A 16,902-nucleotide genomic window follows, 5' to 3' on the forward strand; every position below is an offset into this window, starting at 1 on the left:
TAAGGGTTACTATCAGTAACCACAGTGAAGTCCGTGCCATATAAATAGTCCGAAAATTTCTCAGTGACTGCCCACTTGAGGGCCAGAAATTCGAGTTTATGGGCAGGGCACTTCCTTTCACTCTTTGAGAACCCTCTACTGGCAAATGCAATGACCCTTGGTTGACCACCCTGAACCTGGTACAGTGCAGCGCCAACACCAAGGGTGCTGGCATCTGTATGTAAAACATACGGGAGCTGGGGGTCAGCGAAACCTAAAACTGGGGTTGAAGTTACCTTTTTGATTATCAGGTCGAATGCTTCCTGACACTGGGGCGTTCATCTTTGAGCAAAAGGCTCCTCTGGGTTACGATACTCCTGGCCTGTGGCTTTCTTAGGCTTTTTGCTTCCCTTCCGAAGGGGTGGATACCCAGATGTTAATTCAGTAAGGGGTCTGGTGACATGAGAGTAACCCTGAATGAACCTTCTGTAGTATCCCGCAAAACCTAAGAAGGACTGGAGTTCCTTAAGATTCGTGGGGATAGGCCAGGTTGTCAGGGCCTTTACTTTCTCAGGGTCTGTTTCCACGCCCCTCTCGGAAACCACATGGCCAAGGTATCGGACGGAGGTCTGAAAAAATTTACATTTTCCTGGTGCCAACTTTAGTCCGTACTCCTTCAGCCGCTCTAAGACACGCTTCATGCGCTGCTCGTGCTCCTCCAAGGACGATGAAAAAATTATCAGGTCGTCAATGAACACTAGGACCTCCTTTAAGTTCATTTCTCCAACACACTTCTCCGTGAATCGTTGGAATGCTGATGGCGCGTTCGTGATGCCCTGGGGCATCCTATTGCACTCCCAAAACCCCAATGGGCAAACAAATGTTGTCTTCTGTTTGTCTGATTCCTCCATTTCGATCTGATAATACCCTGATTTAAGGTCCAGAACGGAGAAGCACTTCGACCCAGCAAGAGCAGAGAATGCCTCTTTGAGTTTTGGGAGAGCATATGTGTCCTTGATTGTCTGAAGGTTTAACTTTCTGAAGTCTATGCAAAGACGAACAGAGAAATCTTTCTTCCTAACTACAACGATAGGAGATGCATACGGGGATTCAGACTCCCGTATAATCCCTGAATCGAGGAGCTCCTGAAGATGCTTCCTCACTGCATTCACATCATGAGGGTGTATCAGACGGGGTCGGTACTTAAAAGGTGTTTCATCGCTGAGCCTGATCCGATGTTTGACTTTGTCTGTATGTCCAAAATCCAGGTCGTGATGGGAGAAGACTTCTGGCATAGAGTTCAACATAGTCGTCACACGGTCTTTCCATTCAGGAGGTAAGGGTGAGTCTCCAAAATCAAAACTCAGTTTTCTTGGTTGGGGGGACTCCCTTTGCAGGTCAGGCGGGTTTTGTTCCTTTACTGTTTGTTCTTTGTGTTTTACTCGTAGCACAACATTAATGTTTGCCAATACTGTCTTGGATGGAATAACAATGTCATGTTCTCTTTCATTTTTTAACACAACAGGTACATAGCAAGGCTGCTTCCTTGGCAAGCTGACCAAGCTGGCTAAGACCAAGAGGTCACTGGGTAAGAAGGAGACTGATGGCTGTTCAATAAAGACGTACTTTTCAGAATAACTTCAGGTGTCTTTCCTACCATTTTTGCACAGCCAAGACTACTAGTAGTAGAGCTTTCGTGACGCATATGGAGGATCTTGAGGACAGCTCTGTAACCATAAGACAATGGCTGGAAGGTAAAGTAAATGTTTCAGAGCCGTTTTAAGTTAAATTTGTTCCCAGCTCGGCTCATTTGTGACCACTATTGTCCTCACATTTGTCTTGCGAGCACAACTTCATTAATTTATTCTTACATCGCATGTCTGCTGGGTCCCGATACCTGACACTTCATGTGTGTGTGTGTGCTTGAGAGAGAGAGAAAAATAATAATTAAAAATTAATCAGCGTATTCTTGGTCCATTATCGACAAATCCTAAAAATTTCATTTAATACCGTTTTTGTTCTTTTTGAGTTATTCATACTTTAACAGACAGGCAGAAAAGCAGATGTTGGTGATGCAACAAGGAAACATGCTAAAAGGTCAATTTCATTATTTTTGCATGACGGTAAATGTGAAGCCACAAAAACCAGCAAGTTTTAAATTCTTTTTTTTCTTATTATCTTTCAGTTTAAAACCAGCAGATATGTTCCAATCAGTCTGTTAGTTGGATTACAATTTCAAATGTGGTGGACTGCTGTAAGTGTTAAATTCCCCCTCCACCAGTAGGGGGGTTGAAAAAGATCCGGTTTGTAAAATTTGAGGAAAATATTTAAAAAAAGTGAAAATTTAAAAAGATGAGCAGCACCTATAAGGACTAATGCTCTCCAAAATTAGCGCATGTGCAGGGTTGCTATAGCAACAAAGTAGAAACCACATGAAAGCAAAAATTAATTGAAAAAACTAATGATAAAGATTAAAGAGAGATTTCACCAAAGTAAATCAGTGCTTGGTATAAAAGCCTGAAACTGAACTATGGCATTGAAATATTATAGTATTGTAGCAGAGGAAATTATAGTAGCAGAGGTTGTAGCAAACGATTCAACAGCTGAGCAAACTGAAACATTAAAATGGAGATCAACAGGATGTCAAACAATATGGATGACCCCTATGCATTTTTAGAGGAGCCCGACCTCAGTGTAGGAACTTTCCTTTCAGAGTCCCTTCAGGTGATGGACTTGCTGGGGGAGGGTGCATTTGGTCATGTGACCAAATGCTTCAGTACTAAAACTGGTGAGATGGAGGCTGTGAAGATTATTAAGAAGTTTCCTGGTCTTCCTGTAGAGAAAAATGAGGTGGTCATCCTCGAACAGCTGCAGAGTTTGGATCCGGACACCTCCAATATCATAAAGTGGAAGGAGAGCTTCACATACCAAGATCACATGTGCATGAGTTATGAGCTTCTGGATCAGGACCTGCAAAACTATGTAAAGGCCAGAGGAGAAGGCCTCCTCATTCCGGAGTTGAAATCGGTCATTCGACAGGTGGCAACGGCCCTGCAGCATCTGCGCTCGTTCAAGATTGTTCATGCTGACATCAGGCCTGAAAATATTATGATTGTGGACCGGAGACAACAGCCAATCAGAGTTCGTCTCGTTGACTTTGGCCTGTCATTTCAAATTGGAGACCGTCCTTTTTTCCAAGCTACAGGATACAGAGCTCCAGAAGTGCTGCTGGGCATCCACCCCCTCACAGAAGCAATAGATATATGGTCTACTGGTGCAACACTTGTGGAAGTCGCTACAGCGTCGACCATTTTTGAAAATGAAGAGGAATACGATGAGCTGAGCCAAATCATCCAGTCTCACGGCCAGCCATCAGATGAGATTCTGGACCGGGGGAAGGACACTGCATCTTACTTCTGCGAGCAAGTTGATGGTGAACATCGCTGGAGGTTCAAGTCACCAAGCGAATATGAGGAAGAAACAGGTCTCCAGGCCCAGACGTTCACGAGCATCAGGCTGGATGATGTACCAATGATCATGGCTCATGGAGACCCGGAGGACAAAAACCTGTTTGCGGACCTGCTTAAAAGGATGATGCAGCTTGACCAAGATGAACGCATCACACCGCTGGAGGTCCTGCAGCATCCTTTTCTCAATGAGAGCTCTCCTCAGGGTCTACTGGAGAACAATGCTGTCAGCCTGCCAGGCCCTGATGAGGACTGTAGGGATGTAAGTTTGGAGTCTTCTTCAAGGCAGGCAGGAGCACAGGAGGGGGACTCCTGTGTAATTGAAATTCCCAGTGACTTAGATATTGATGTCCAGTTGAAAACCAGCTCCACACACAGTATAATTGAAAATCCCGATGACTTAGATATCGATGTTCCGTTGGAAACCAGCTCCACACACAGTATAATAGAAATTCCTAATGACTTAGATATCAATGTCCAGTTGGAAACCAGCTCCACACACAGTGCAATTGAAATTCCCAGTGACTTAGATAACGATGTCCAGTTGAAAACCAGCTCCACACACATTGTAATTGAAATTCCAAGTGACTTAGATATCGATGTTCAGTTGGAAACCAGCTCCACACACAGTGCAATTGAAATTCCCAGTGACTTAGATATCGATGTCCAGTTGAAAACCAGCTCCACACACATTGTAATTGAAATTCCAAGTGACTTAGATTCCGATGTTCAATTGGAAACCACCTCCACACACAGTGGTTACGGCTACTGTGAGGGAAACATGAACTCAATTTCCCATATCAGCAGTCAGGGTTCCTCCTCAGATCAAGGAGCCCATGCCCGAACTGTTTGTTTGGATATAGAATCAGAGGGGAGCACTGAAAACAACCAGCCTGACCTTCGCTCAGAGAAGTGTGGCCTTTTTGCCCGACTGGTCAGACTGCTGAGGAACATCTTCCATTGCTTCTTCTGAAATACATCGATGTGTATATGTCTGATTGTGTTTCTACTGTGGTGAAAAAAAATGAAATAAAATCTCATATGATTGTCAGGTATTGTCCTAAATTTTTGAAAAAAGATATTCATGAAGCACCCACACACACACGTTTCTATGTGTAGGAGTTCATAGACATAATACATTAGCCAGCTACCCTACTATAACCCTAATGTTGAAACAACAGGGGTTAATGAGTGTCCATATAGGGGCAGGAAATAATGTACAAGCATACGTGGGCTGGACATCTGTTTTTTCTTACAAGTGTGTTCAGTGCATTGTGTATTTAGACTGTATTTACAGCCATTCTATTCAACTGTCAACAACAGGAGGAGAAATATGAGCGCCCTAAGGAGCCGCAGAGCCAAAAGGCAGCTAATAGAAAGAAAAAAATAACACACAAACCTCAGACTCGCAGACTCAGACTAAGCTTGGGAAATTTACTCTAGCTTTCATTTCCTGCAGGTACTGCAAATGCAGCAGACATATGTTCAGACATATGTTTGAACATTTGCTTTACAGTTCTCTTGTGTGACATATTACACACCATGCAATTGTAACCCTGGTTACTATGTAACAACAGAGCACAGGCAAGTAACAAACTATAATAATGAATAGACCAGTACAGAAGAATTAAAATTTGTAAGAGCCCTTACTATTAAGTACCCAAAAAACACAGCCAACAATGATTAAAGGTTTTTTGTGTGTAACTTGTTATTATATATTAATAACACAGTGAAAGTACAACCATTTGTTGTGAAACATTAAATGAAAAATAAAAAACGAAAATAATAAAGCCGGCAAAAATAAAAACCCTTTTTTACCCGGAGTCAGTGTTGGGGCCCTTGATATTTGTCTCCTAACAGGGCACCGTTTGACAGGCTCACTTGTTATGGCTGCAGGCAAAAAGCCGCAAGGAAGGAGCAGTTCACGATGTAAGGTGTGCACTGGCCCACTCTTGCACTCAGGCTTGACGGTGTAAACAGGCATGTCACCAGCCTTCTTGAGGACAACGTAAACATCATCCACCCACTTATTCGCTAATTTATGCTTCCCCCGCAGCTTGACATTGCGAACAAGGATCCTATCACCCACTTTCAAAGTTCATTCCACCACACGGTTGTCAAATCGAGTCTTGTTGTGATCAGCATTCTTTTGTGCAGTGGAGGTCGCAATCCTGTAACTGTTCCAGGCGACGCTTTAAGTTGCTAACATACTGGGAGTGAGACAGCTTGTTGGTGATGGTGGGCAGCCCAAAGGCTAGGTCGATGGGAAGCCTGGGTTGTCTCCCAAACATCTATTCATAGGGTGAGAATCCAGTAGTTTCATTTTTGGTGCAGTTATAAGCGTGCACGAGGGGTTTAACAAAGTCCTTCCAATGCAGTTTTTCCAGCTGACTCAGTGTCCCAATCATTTGGAGGAGAGTACGATTGAACCTCTCAACCGGATTCCCTCGGGGATGGAATGGGGATGTGTGCACCTTCTTAATGCCAGCCAGCTCACAAAGTTCCCTGATGGTGTGCGAAGTCAGGGCCCTGATTGCTGAGTAGTCGCTCTGGGAAGCCATAATGCACTATGAAGTTATCCCAAAGGCATTTGGCTACCGTACGGGCTCGCTGGTTTGGGGTTAGTATGGCTAACGCATACTTCGTGAAGTGATCTGTAATGACCAATACATTCTTTGTGGTGGATCGATCTGTTTCCAACGTTAAGAAATCGTTATAAATGAGCTTGAGAGGCTGACAAGTCTTTATGTTAACCAGCGGGGCAGCTCTCTCTGGAAGACTTTTACGCCGGACACACCTCTCGCAAGTCTTGATCAGTTTCTCAACGGCCATATACATTCTTGGTCAGTCGAATCTGGCTCTTATCAGATCAATTGTCCGTTCGACGCCCATGTGGCCCATGTCATTATGGAGACTGTGCAAGGCTTTTTCTCTCAACTCTTCTGGGAGCACTAGCTGAGCAGTGGCATTGGGTCCATCTTGCCGCTGTCGATAGAGTACTCCATTTCGTAGCTCCAGCCAGTTGAGCTCTCGCAGCAGTAACGGAAGCTCCGCTTTAACGCTGGGAGGCGGGGTTCTACCCGTCTCCATCTGAACAATCACTTGATTGAGTGCAGGATCTGATCTCTGCTTTTCCTTTAGTTCCACTTCAGAAAATGAGGGAATGCTAGGGAACCCATCTACTTCCTCTTCCTGAAAACAGTCGGGAATTGCCGTGGCCTGATGAGAAAGGGACTCGACTAATGTTAACCCAGGGCTGGAACTTTCATCATCGGCATCTGGGGCACTGGCGACCATGTGTCGATCACAAATAGCCTGGACCACCTCCTGAGGCACAGAATCAGCATCACTCAGATGGTGCAAAGCAAACTGACAAATCCTTTCAATCTCCTTTTGTGATGCAGGGTCGTCTTCTGGTGAACCATGTGAACGGCGGGACAAGGTGTCTGCATCCAAATTTCGCCTGCCAGCTCTGTACTGCAGTCAGAAGGAAAAGGTTGACCGACTGGACAACCAACGGTAACCCGTGGTGTCGAGCTTTGCAGAGGTAAAGAGGTAAGTCAACGGGTTACTATCAGTAACCACAGTGAAGTCCGTGCCATATAAATAGTCCGAAAATTTCTCAGTGACTGCCCACTTGAGGGCCAGAAATTCGAGTTTATGGGCAGGGTACTTCATTTCACTCTTTGAGAGCCCTCTACTGGCAAATGCATTGACCCTTGGTTGACCACCCTGAACCTGGTACAGTGCAGCGCCAACACCAAGGGTGCTGGCATCTGTATGTAAAACATACGGGAGCTGGGGGTCAGCGAAACCTAAAACTGGGGTTGAACTGGGGCGTTCATCTTTGAGCAAAAGGCTCCTTTGCGTTACGATACTCCTGGCCTGTCGCTTTCTTAGGCTTTTTGCTTCCCTTCCGAAGGGGTGGATACCCAGATGTTAATTCAGTAAGGGGTCTGGTGACATGAGAGTAACTCTGAATGAACCTTCTGTAGTATCCCGCAAAGCCTAAGAAGGACTGGAGTTCCTTAAGATTCGTGGGGATAGGCCAGGTTGTCAGGGCCTTTACTTTCTCAGGGTCTGTTTCCACGCCCCTCTCGGAAACCACATGGCCAAGGTATCGGACGGAGGTCTGAAAAAATTTACATTTTCCTGGTGCCAACTTTAGTCCGTACTCCTTCAGCCGCTCTAAGACACTCTTAAAGCGCTGCTCGTGCTCCTCCAAGGACGATGAAATAATTATCAGGTCGTCAATGAACACTAGGACCTCCTTTAAGTTCATTTCTCCAACACACTTCTCCGTGAATCGTTGGAATGTTGATGGCGCGTTCGTGATGCCTGGGGCATCCTATTGTACTCCCAAAACCCCAATGGGCAAACAAATGCTGTCTTCTGTTTGTCTGATTCCTCCATTTCGATCTGATAATACCCTGATTTAAGGTCCACTTCGACCCAGCAAAAGCAGAGAATGCCTCTTCGAGTTTTGGGAGAGCATATGCGTCCTTGATCGTCTGAAGGTTTAACTTTCTGAAGTCTATGCAAAGACGAACAGAGCCATCTTTCTTCCTAACGAGAACGATAGGAGATGCATACAGGGATTCAGACTCCCGTATAATCCCTGAATCGAGGAGCTCCTGAAGATGCTTCCTCACTGCATTCACATCATGAGGGTGTATCGGACGGGGTCGGTACTTAAAAGGTGTTTCATCGCTGAGCCTGATCCAATGTTTGACTTTGTCTGTATGTCCAAAATCCAGATCGTGATGGAAGAAGACTTCTGGCATAGAGTTCAACATAGTCGTCACACGGTCTTTCCATTCAGGAGGTAAGGGTGAGTCTCCAAAATCAAAACTCAGTTTTCTTGGTTGGGGGGACTCCCTTTGCAGGTCAGGCGGGTTTTGTTCCTTTACTGTTTGTGTATTACTCGTAGCACAGCATTAATGTTTGCCAATACTGTCTTGGATGGAATAACAATGTCATGTTCTCTTTCATTTTTTAACACAACAGGTACATAGCAAGGCTGCGTCCTTGGCAAGCTGACCAAGCTGGCTAAGACCAAGAGGCCGCTGGGTAAGGAGGAGACTGATGGCTGTTCAATAAAGACGTACTTTTCAGAATAAGCACTAGAAACATTAGCCATGCCCTCAAGAATGACTGACTGTCCTGCTGGAACAACTTCAGGTGTCTTTCCAACCATTTTTGCACAGCCAAGACTACTACTAGTAGAGCTTTCGTGATGCATATGGAGGATCTTGAGGACAGCTCTGTAACCATAAGACAATGGTTTGAAGGTAGATCAGTTTGGGTCATCTTGAAGGGTAGCATAAAGAGCATCAAGAACATTGGTGCCAATAAGGACCTGTCCATGGATGGCAGAGCGGAGGTGGGGAATGACCAAGGCTAAGGTGTGAACCTCAATATCAAATATCAAAGTAATATCAAAGTCCTTAAGAAACGTGACAGAGAGCTCTATATATCCTAAGTAGGGGACTGATTGGCCATTGGCACCTTCCACATCCAGAAGATCACCTAAAGGATGGATGGTCAAGTCTGAAAGGTATTGTTCATAAAAAGATTGGGGTACAGTGGTCACCTGCGAACCTGTATCTAAAAGACAACTAGTGTCTTTCCCTGCAATGTTTACCTGAGCTGTGGTTTTGGTTCCCACTAATGGGCTTCCTCTTAGTTTGAGCCCTCTTCCAGGCTTTTTTTCTTTCAGGACTAGATTTGTCAGGTGTCACTCCCATATGTCCCTCTATGGGAGCGGACATCAGTTTAAACGAGCCTGATTGCCAAGTGAATTAGAGGTCTCCCACATGGCTTGTCTTTCTCTTAGTTGTTTTTTCTTCACTGCTACAAGGGAAGGATTTGGCTCATTTTCACAAGCTGAAACGACGTGACCATCTTCCCCACACTGAAAACAGTACCAAGGGCGCGGTTTGCTGCTTGCCTTGACAGTGGGGCTCTGCTGACCTACACCCTTCTTTTTCACAGTGTGCATCTTGGCTTTGACACAGGAAGCAGAGGATTTTGTTTTCTGTTTAGGCAGTTTGTGTTTTTGGCTCTCAGCTGTCATGCTGTCAAGCTGGGCACTAATATCTGCTACTTGTTTCTTCAGCATCTCAACTTCAGTGTTGTACTCAGAATCAGTTGTGGAATGTGCCATTTGTAAATGAGACATGACACGCTGTTTACTGGCACTATAAGCAGGCCTGGCACTGCCCAAATGCTGCTTCATACGGCTCATTTTCACTGCCTGTTTATCCTCTTCAGTTCTTATAAGCAGCAACAGTTCTGCAAAAGAAGGTGGATTTTTCTTCCTTTGTTCAAGCTGGAGGTCGACAATCAAGGAATTCTCCCAGCAACCACGGCAGAACTGCTTTAAAAGCTGCTGATTAAAGTCATGAGCGGAGACACCACCACGTCGCATAGTTGTGCTCAATGCTACATGTAATCTCTGCAAAAAGGCAGATGGCTTTTCCCCATCATTCTGAAGCGCGCTCATAAACCTGGCATACAGTTCATCGCCATCTTCAACTGTTCTGTAAGCCGAGTCAAGCAGCTGAAGATGGGCTGCAGGTTTAGCTTGTGGGCCAAGATGCTTAGTCATCTCAGAAGCAGGAGGGAGAAGACTGTCAAGGATGCGGTGTGCACAGTGCGAGTCAGAGATTGAAGAGTCTTTCATCAGGACTTCAACACTAGCACACCACATGTCGTAATCCGCTTCGTTATTAGGACGTGGATACCTCCCTGAAAAATCTCGAAGCCTACCTGGAGCAACAAGGTGGGATGGGCTTTCGCTGCTGCGTATGACATGATTACTATTGAGTACCCAAAAAACACAGCCAACAATGGTTAAAGGTTTTTTGTGTGTAACTTGTTATTATGTATTAATAACACAGTGAAAGTACAACCATTTGTTGTGAAACATTAAATGAAAAATAACAAATGAAAATAATAAAGCCGACAAAAATAAAAACCCTTTTTTACCCGGAATCAGTGTGGGGGCCCTTGATGTTTATTTTCCTCCGATCAGTGTCTGTGCATAAGTGTATGTGTTTGTCCTACCACACCATCCATGAGGAAGGAGGGTCCGGAATCCTTCACGATGCTCAAGTTCAATACCAATAGTCAAATGCGGCTCGCCACCCAGCTTTCTCTGGGAATCTTGGGTTCTTGGGATCTGGGACGGTTTCTGGAAGCCTCACTCGAATCCACAGGAACACTCCGATGGATGATGGAACGTGGATGCAACCTCTTCTAACCAATGTCATCCAACAAAAAAACCTGACCGCTGAATCAGCTCACGTGAGGCAGCAACGAGGCAGCAGCATGAACACGCTCTGAACCAGGAAGTCGCGACAGGACGTCAGACTACTGAGCTGCTCACCTGGGGCTCACGCAGCTCGCTGATTGGCTAAGCGGAGTAACCCTGGGTATACTACATTTGTTTTAACATTTTAACAAAAAAACAGGTTGTTATTTCAGGACCTGGGTAACACAATGCTTTCCCAACTCATCAAAGAGTGAAACTTGGGGAGACACTAATGCATCAGACACTTTTCTACGTCGAAAAGGGGTCTTACTTGAGGATTCCTGAAGGTTTGGGATGTGCCTGTGTCAAAGTGACCAAGAACAGTTCATGTGGGACTTGACTTTTCAAAAAGTGCATTTTACATGAGCACAAAAGCATCAAAAACATGATGGGATCGTGTACATGAGCATCACTGTTCAAGTGTGGTGACTTTTGCTGCCGCCAACCACCAGAGGACCAGTTTGGCTTCTCTTTATAAGGTCTTTATTAAACCATTACCTTCCTTGTATACTTTTTTCTCTCTTACTTGTGTTTTAACACATTTTTTTAGATTGAGAAGCTATTCAATTGATTCTACTCTCTTTTTTCTCTCCCGTCAGCACCTGCTCGTGTCTCTACTATCTCTCTACTCTCCTTCCTCTCTCTGACTCCCAGCTTCCACAGAGGCAAGGGCATTCTAGGCGAGGAACACCTCTCCTTCACTCTCATTTGCTGTGCCTCTCTCCCTCTCACACAAGTCCCTCCCTCTTGTCACATTTCTTCCTGTCTGTATTGGATGATGAGGATTGTTCTGCAGCAGCCCTTGCACAAATGAGAGAGGATAAAATAAAACTCCCCTTCCCCCGTCTCTCTGTTTTGTTGTAAATCGTTCATGGTCACGTGCGCTTTCATTTTTCAATTTTCAATTTGTTCATGAAAAAATGATTTTCCTGACAGCAGATCTGATGCCGGCTATTTATAGTTAACACAATTTTGAGTGTGTAGCCTTTCTTTAATCACCAAAGCAAATGTTTCAGAGCCGTTTTAAGTTAAATTTGTTCCCAGCTCAGCTCATTTGTGACCACCATTGTCCTCACATTTGTCTTGCAAGCACAACTTCATTGATTTATTCTTACATCGCATGTCTGCTGGGTCCCGATACCTGACACTTTGTGTGTGTGTGTGTTGTGTGTGGTGTGTGTGGTGTGTGTGTGTGTGTTGTGTGTGTGTGTGTGTTGTGTGTACTTGAGAGAGAAAAAAAAATTAATTAAAAATGAATCAGCTTATTCTTGGCCCATTATCGACAATTCCTAAAAATTTCATTTAATACCATTTTTGTTCTTTTTGAGTTATTTATACTTTAACAGACAGGCAGAAAAGCAGATGTTGGTGATGCAACAAGGAAACATGCTAAAAGGTCAATTTCATGATTTTTGCATGAAGGTCAATGTGAAGCCACAAAAACCAGCAAGTTTTACCTTTTCACTGCTACAAGGGAAGGATTTGGCTCATTTTCACAAGCTGAAACGACGTGACCTATTTTTCAGTTTAAAACCAGCAGATATGTTTCAATCAGTCTGTTAGTTGGATTACACTTTCAAATGTGGTGGACTGCTGTAAGTGTTAAATTCCCCCTCCACCAGTGGGGGGTTGATGGGTGCTGAAATCTTTATGTCCCGGTCACGTAACATTCCAATCCTGCAAAAGATCGAGTTTGAAAAACAGAGGTTCACTAAAACATTTGATCTGTAAAAGCTCTTGCAGGATTCTACTGACTGAATGAGGAAAATATTTAAAAAGGTGAAAATTTAAAAAGGTGAGCAGCCCCTGTAAGGACTAATGCTCTCCAAAATTAGCCCATGTGCAGGGTTGCTATAGCAACAAAGTAGAAACATACATGAAAGCAAAAATTAATTGAAAAAACTAATGATAAAGATTAAAGAGAGATTTCACCAAAGTAAATCAGCGCTTGGTATAAAAGCCTGAAACTGAACTATGGCATTGAAATATTATAGTATTGTAGCAGAGGAAATTATAGTAGCAGAGGTTGTAGCAAACGATTCAACAGCTGAGCAAACTAAAACATTAAAATGGAGATCAACAGGATGTCAAACAATATGGGTGACCCCTATGCATTTTTAGAGGAGCCCGACCTCAGTGTAGGAACTTTCCTTTCAGAGTCCCTCCAGGTGATGGACTTGCTGGGGGAGGGTGCATCTGGTCATGTGACCAAATGCTTCAGTACTAAAACTGGTGAGATGGAGGCTGTGAAGATTATTAAGAAGTTTCCTGGTCTTCCTGTAGAGAAAAATGAGGTGGTCATCCTCGAACAGCTGCAGAGTTTGGATCCGGACACCTCCAATATCATAAAGTGGAAGGAGAGCTTCACATACCAGGATCACATGTGCATGAGTTATGAGCTTCTGGATCAGGACCTGCAAAACTATGTAAAGGCCAGAGGAGAAGGCCTCCTCATTCCGGAGTTGAAATCGGTCATTCGACAGGTGGCAACGGCCCTGCAGCATCTGCGCTCATTCAAGATTGTTCATGCTGACATCAGGCCTGAAAATATTATGATTGTGGACCGGAGACAACAGCCAATCAGAGTTCGTCTCGTTGACTTTGGCCTGTCATTTCAAATTGGAGACCGTCCTTTTTTCCAAGCTACAGGATACAGAGCTCCAGAAGTGCTGCTGGGCATCCACCCCCTCACAGAAGCAATAGATATATGGTCTACTGGTGCAACACTTGTGGAAGTCGCTACAGCGTCGACCATTTTTGAAAATGAAGAGGAATACGATGAGCTGAGCCAAATCATCCAGTCTCACGGCCAGCCATCAGATGAGATTCTGGACCGGGGGAAGGACACTGCATCTTACTTCTGCGAGCAAGTCGATGGTGAACATCGCTGGAGGTTCAAGACACCTAGCGAATATGAGGAAGAAACAGGCCTCCAGGCCCAGACGTTCACGAGCATCAGGCTGGATGATGTACCAATGATCATGGCTCATGGAGACCCGGAGGACAAAAACCTGTTTGCGGACCTGCTTAAAAGGATGATGCAGCTTGACCAAGATGAACGCATCACACCGCTGGAGGTCCTGCAGCATCCTTTTCTCAATGAGAGCTCTCCTCAGGGTCTACTGGAGAACAATGCTGTCAGCCTGCCAGGCCCTGATGAGCACTGTAGGGATGTAAGTTTAGAGTCTTCTTCAAGGTGGCCAGGAGCACAGGAGGGGGACTCCTGTGTAATTGAAATTCCCAGTGACTTAGATATCGATGTCCAGTTGAAAACCAGCTCCACACACATTATAATTGAAATTCCCGATGACTTAGATATCGATTTTCAGTTGGAAACCAGCTCCACACACAGTGTAATTGAAATTCCCGATGACTTAGATATCGATTTTCAGTTGGAAACCAGCTCACACACACAGTGTAATTGAAATTCCCGATGACTTAGATATCGATTTTCAGTTGGAAACCAGCTCCACACACAGTGTAATTGAAATTCCCATTGACTTAGATATCGATGTCCAGTTGGGAAACAGCTCCACACACAGTGCAATTGAAATTCCCATTGACTTAGATATCGATGTTCCGTTGGAAACCAGCTCCACACACAGTGCAATTGAAATTCCCAATGACTTAGATATCAATGTCCAGTTGGAAACCAGCTCCACACACAGTGCAATTGAAATTCCCGATGACTTAGATATCGATGTTCCGTTGGAAACCAGCTCCACACACAGTGCAATTGAAATTCCGATGACTTAGATCGATGGTCCGTTGGAAACCAGCTCCACACACAGTGCAATTGAAATTCCCGATGACTTAGATATCAATGTTCAATTGGAAACCACCTCCACACACAGTGGTTACGGCTACTGTGAGGGAAACATGAACTCAATTTCCCATATCAGCAGTCAGGGTTCCTCCTCAGATCAAGGAGCCCATGCCCAAACTGTTTGTTTGGATATAGAATCAGAGGGGAGCAATGAAAACAACCAGCCTGACTCAGAGAAGTGTGGCCTTTTTTCCCGACTGGTCAGACTGTTGAGGAACATCTTCCATTGCTTCTTCTGAAATACGCCGATGTGTATATGTCTCATTGTGTTTCTACTCTGGTGAATAAAAAATGAAATAAAATCTGATATGATTGTCAGCTATTGTCCTAAATTTTTGAGAATTGATATTCATGAAGCACCCACACACACACGTTTCTATGTGTAGGAGTTCATAGACATAATACATTAGCCAGCTACCCTACTATAACCCTAATGTTGAAACAACAGGGGTTAATGAGTGTCTATATAGGGGCAGGAAATAACGTACAAGCATACGTGGGCTGGACATCTGTTCATTCTTACAAGTGTGTTCAGTGCATTGTGTATTTAGAGTGTATTTACAGCCATTCTATTCAACTGTCAACAACAGGAGAAATATGAGCGCCCTAAGGAGCCGCAGAGCCAAAAGGCAGCTAATAGAAAGAAAAAAAAAAACACACACAAACCTCAGACTCGCAGACTCAGACTAAGCTTGGGAAATTTACTCTAGCTTTCATTTCCAGCAGGTACTGTGAGTGCTGCAGACATATGTTTGAACATTTGCTTTACAGTTCTCTTGTGTGACATATTACACACCATGCAATGCTTTCCCAACTCATCAAAGAGTGAAACTTGGGGAGACACTAATGCATCAGACACTTTTCTATGTCGAAAAGGGGTCTTACTTGAGGATTCCTGAAGGTTTGGGATGTGCCTGTTTCAAAGTGACCAAGAACAGTTCATGTGGGACTTGACTTTTCAAAAAGTGCATTTTACATGAGCACAAAAGCATCAAAAACATGATGGGATCGTGTACATGAGCATCACTGTTCAAGTGTGGTGACTTTTGCTGCCGCCAACCACCAGAAGACCAGTTTGACTTCTCTTTAAAAGGTCTAACTTCTCTTATTAAACCATTACCTTGTATTTCATGTGCTGATGAATATGTGAATAGGAGGTGGAAATTAATGTTACTCCAAAATGGTTCAATATAAATGAAAAGAGCCAGTCATCATTGTGCTGTTGTTGCTTTTTTTTTTTAACAGTGTCCTCCTTTCAGCTGACTCTAGAAGACTACACTGAGTGATAAATTGGAGCATTTTATGGCCAGGGCACTAATGGCTGAGTCCTCACTCCACACTTTTAAGATGGCTGCCTTCCAAGTGGATGACCATGGGCTAAATTGGATGGAGGAGCGGGAGGAGAATAGGGATTGATTTGCTGGACGTAGATATTGAAGGCCTGTGAGTCATTTTTGTATAAAATCAGAAAAAAGAAACCTCTGCAGCTCCCAGTCTGACTGTCTTAATTGCTGGACACACAGTCCTTCATGCCTGAACCCCCTGCAGACTCATGAAATTCAAATGAGTTGCGTTTTTTCTTGCACTCGACTGCACAGATTAGAGGCCACCGCCGTGGCCACTGCAGCCTCTACATCCCGTCTTTGTATTTTCAGCGCCGCACGCCTCATATTGCATCCTGCTAACCAGAAAACTACGATATCACATTACTGACATAGACATTAGGAGGCACCTTTGACCCAAACTGCTGCTCCTCCTGCTTCCATCCAAATGTTGCAGCCTTACTGCATCTCACTCATCCTGATACATAAAGCAATAATGTTTTCCATGAATATCAACAAAGCCTTAAGTGTCGTTATTGTTGTCCTCTTGTGAGAGGGGCTGCTATGGTGATGCTATACGACCAGTCATATTTCCTAGCAACCACATGTCTAGTGCACATTCAACTAGATTAATTCAGTTATATTAAACACATTAAACACAACACAGCATTTTCTAAAATGTATCTATGACAGCACAGATAAACAGTCGTTGGTTGAGGACAGGAAGATGAATAAGCCCCAATATCAGTTGTAAATATTAATACTGTTCACTAGACTCTGGTAAGACTGTATTTCAGTGCCAGCATATATATATATTTTAAAATTAACATAATAAATATATCAGCTTCACCTGACAGGCCTCTGTCACCCCACTGGGTCATGGCTTCCTCTCCTCTCCTCTCCTCTCTCTCCTCTCCTCTCTCCTCTCCTCTCCTCTCCTCTCCTCTCCGAGTAGATCATTGATGATGTTGTTTCTTGTATAGTTTTTCTGCT

General features: G+C 44.1%; 1 long non-coding RNA gene across 1 annotated transcript; it reads left to right on the plus strand.

The window, feature by feature from the left end:
* Positions 1–6,028: 6,028 nt before the first annotated feature.
* Positions 6,029–11,269, plus strand: LOC130524826 (uncharacterized). Its single transcript, XR_008950254.1, has 3 exons — positions 6,029–7,001; positions 8,204–8,271; positions 8,454–11,269. It is a non-coding gene; the product is annotated as an uncharacterized LOC130524826 (long non-coding RNA).
* The last annotated feature ends 5,633 nt before the right edge of the window (positions 11,270–16,902 follow it).

The sequence above is a fragment of the Takifugu flavidus genome, chromosome 4, assembly GCF_003711565.1.
Source record: "Takifugu flavidus isolate HTHZ2018 chromosome 4, ASM371156v2, whole genome shotgun sequence".
Taxonomy (NCBI): domain Eukaryota; kingdom Metazoa; phylum Chordata; class Actinopteri; order Tetraodontiformes; family Tetraodontidae; genus Takifugu; species Takifugu flavidus.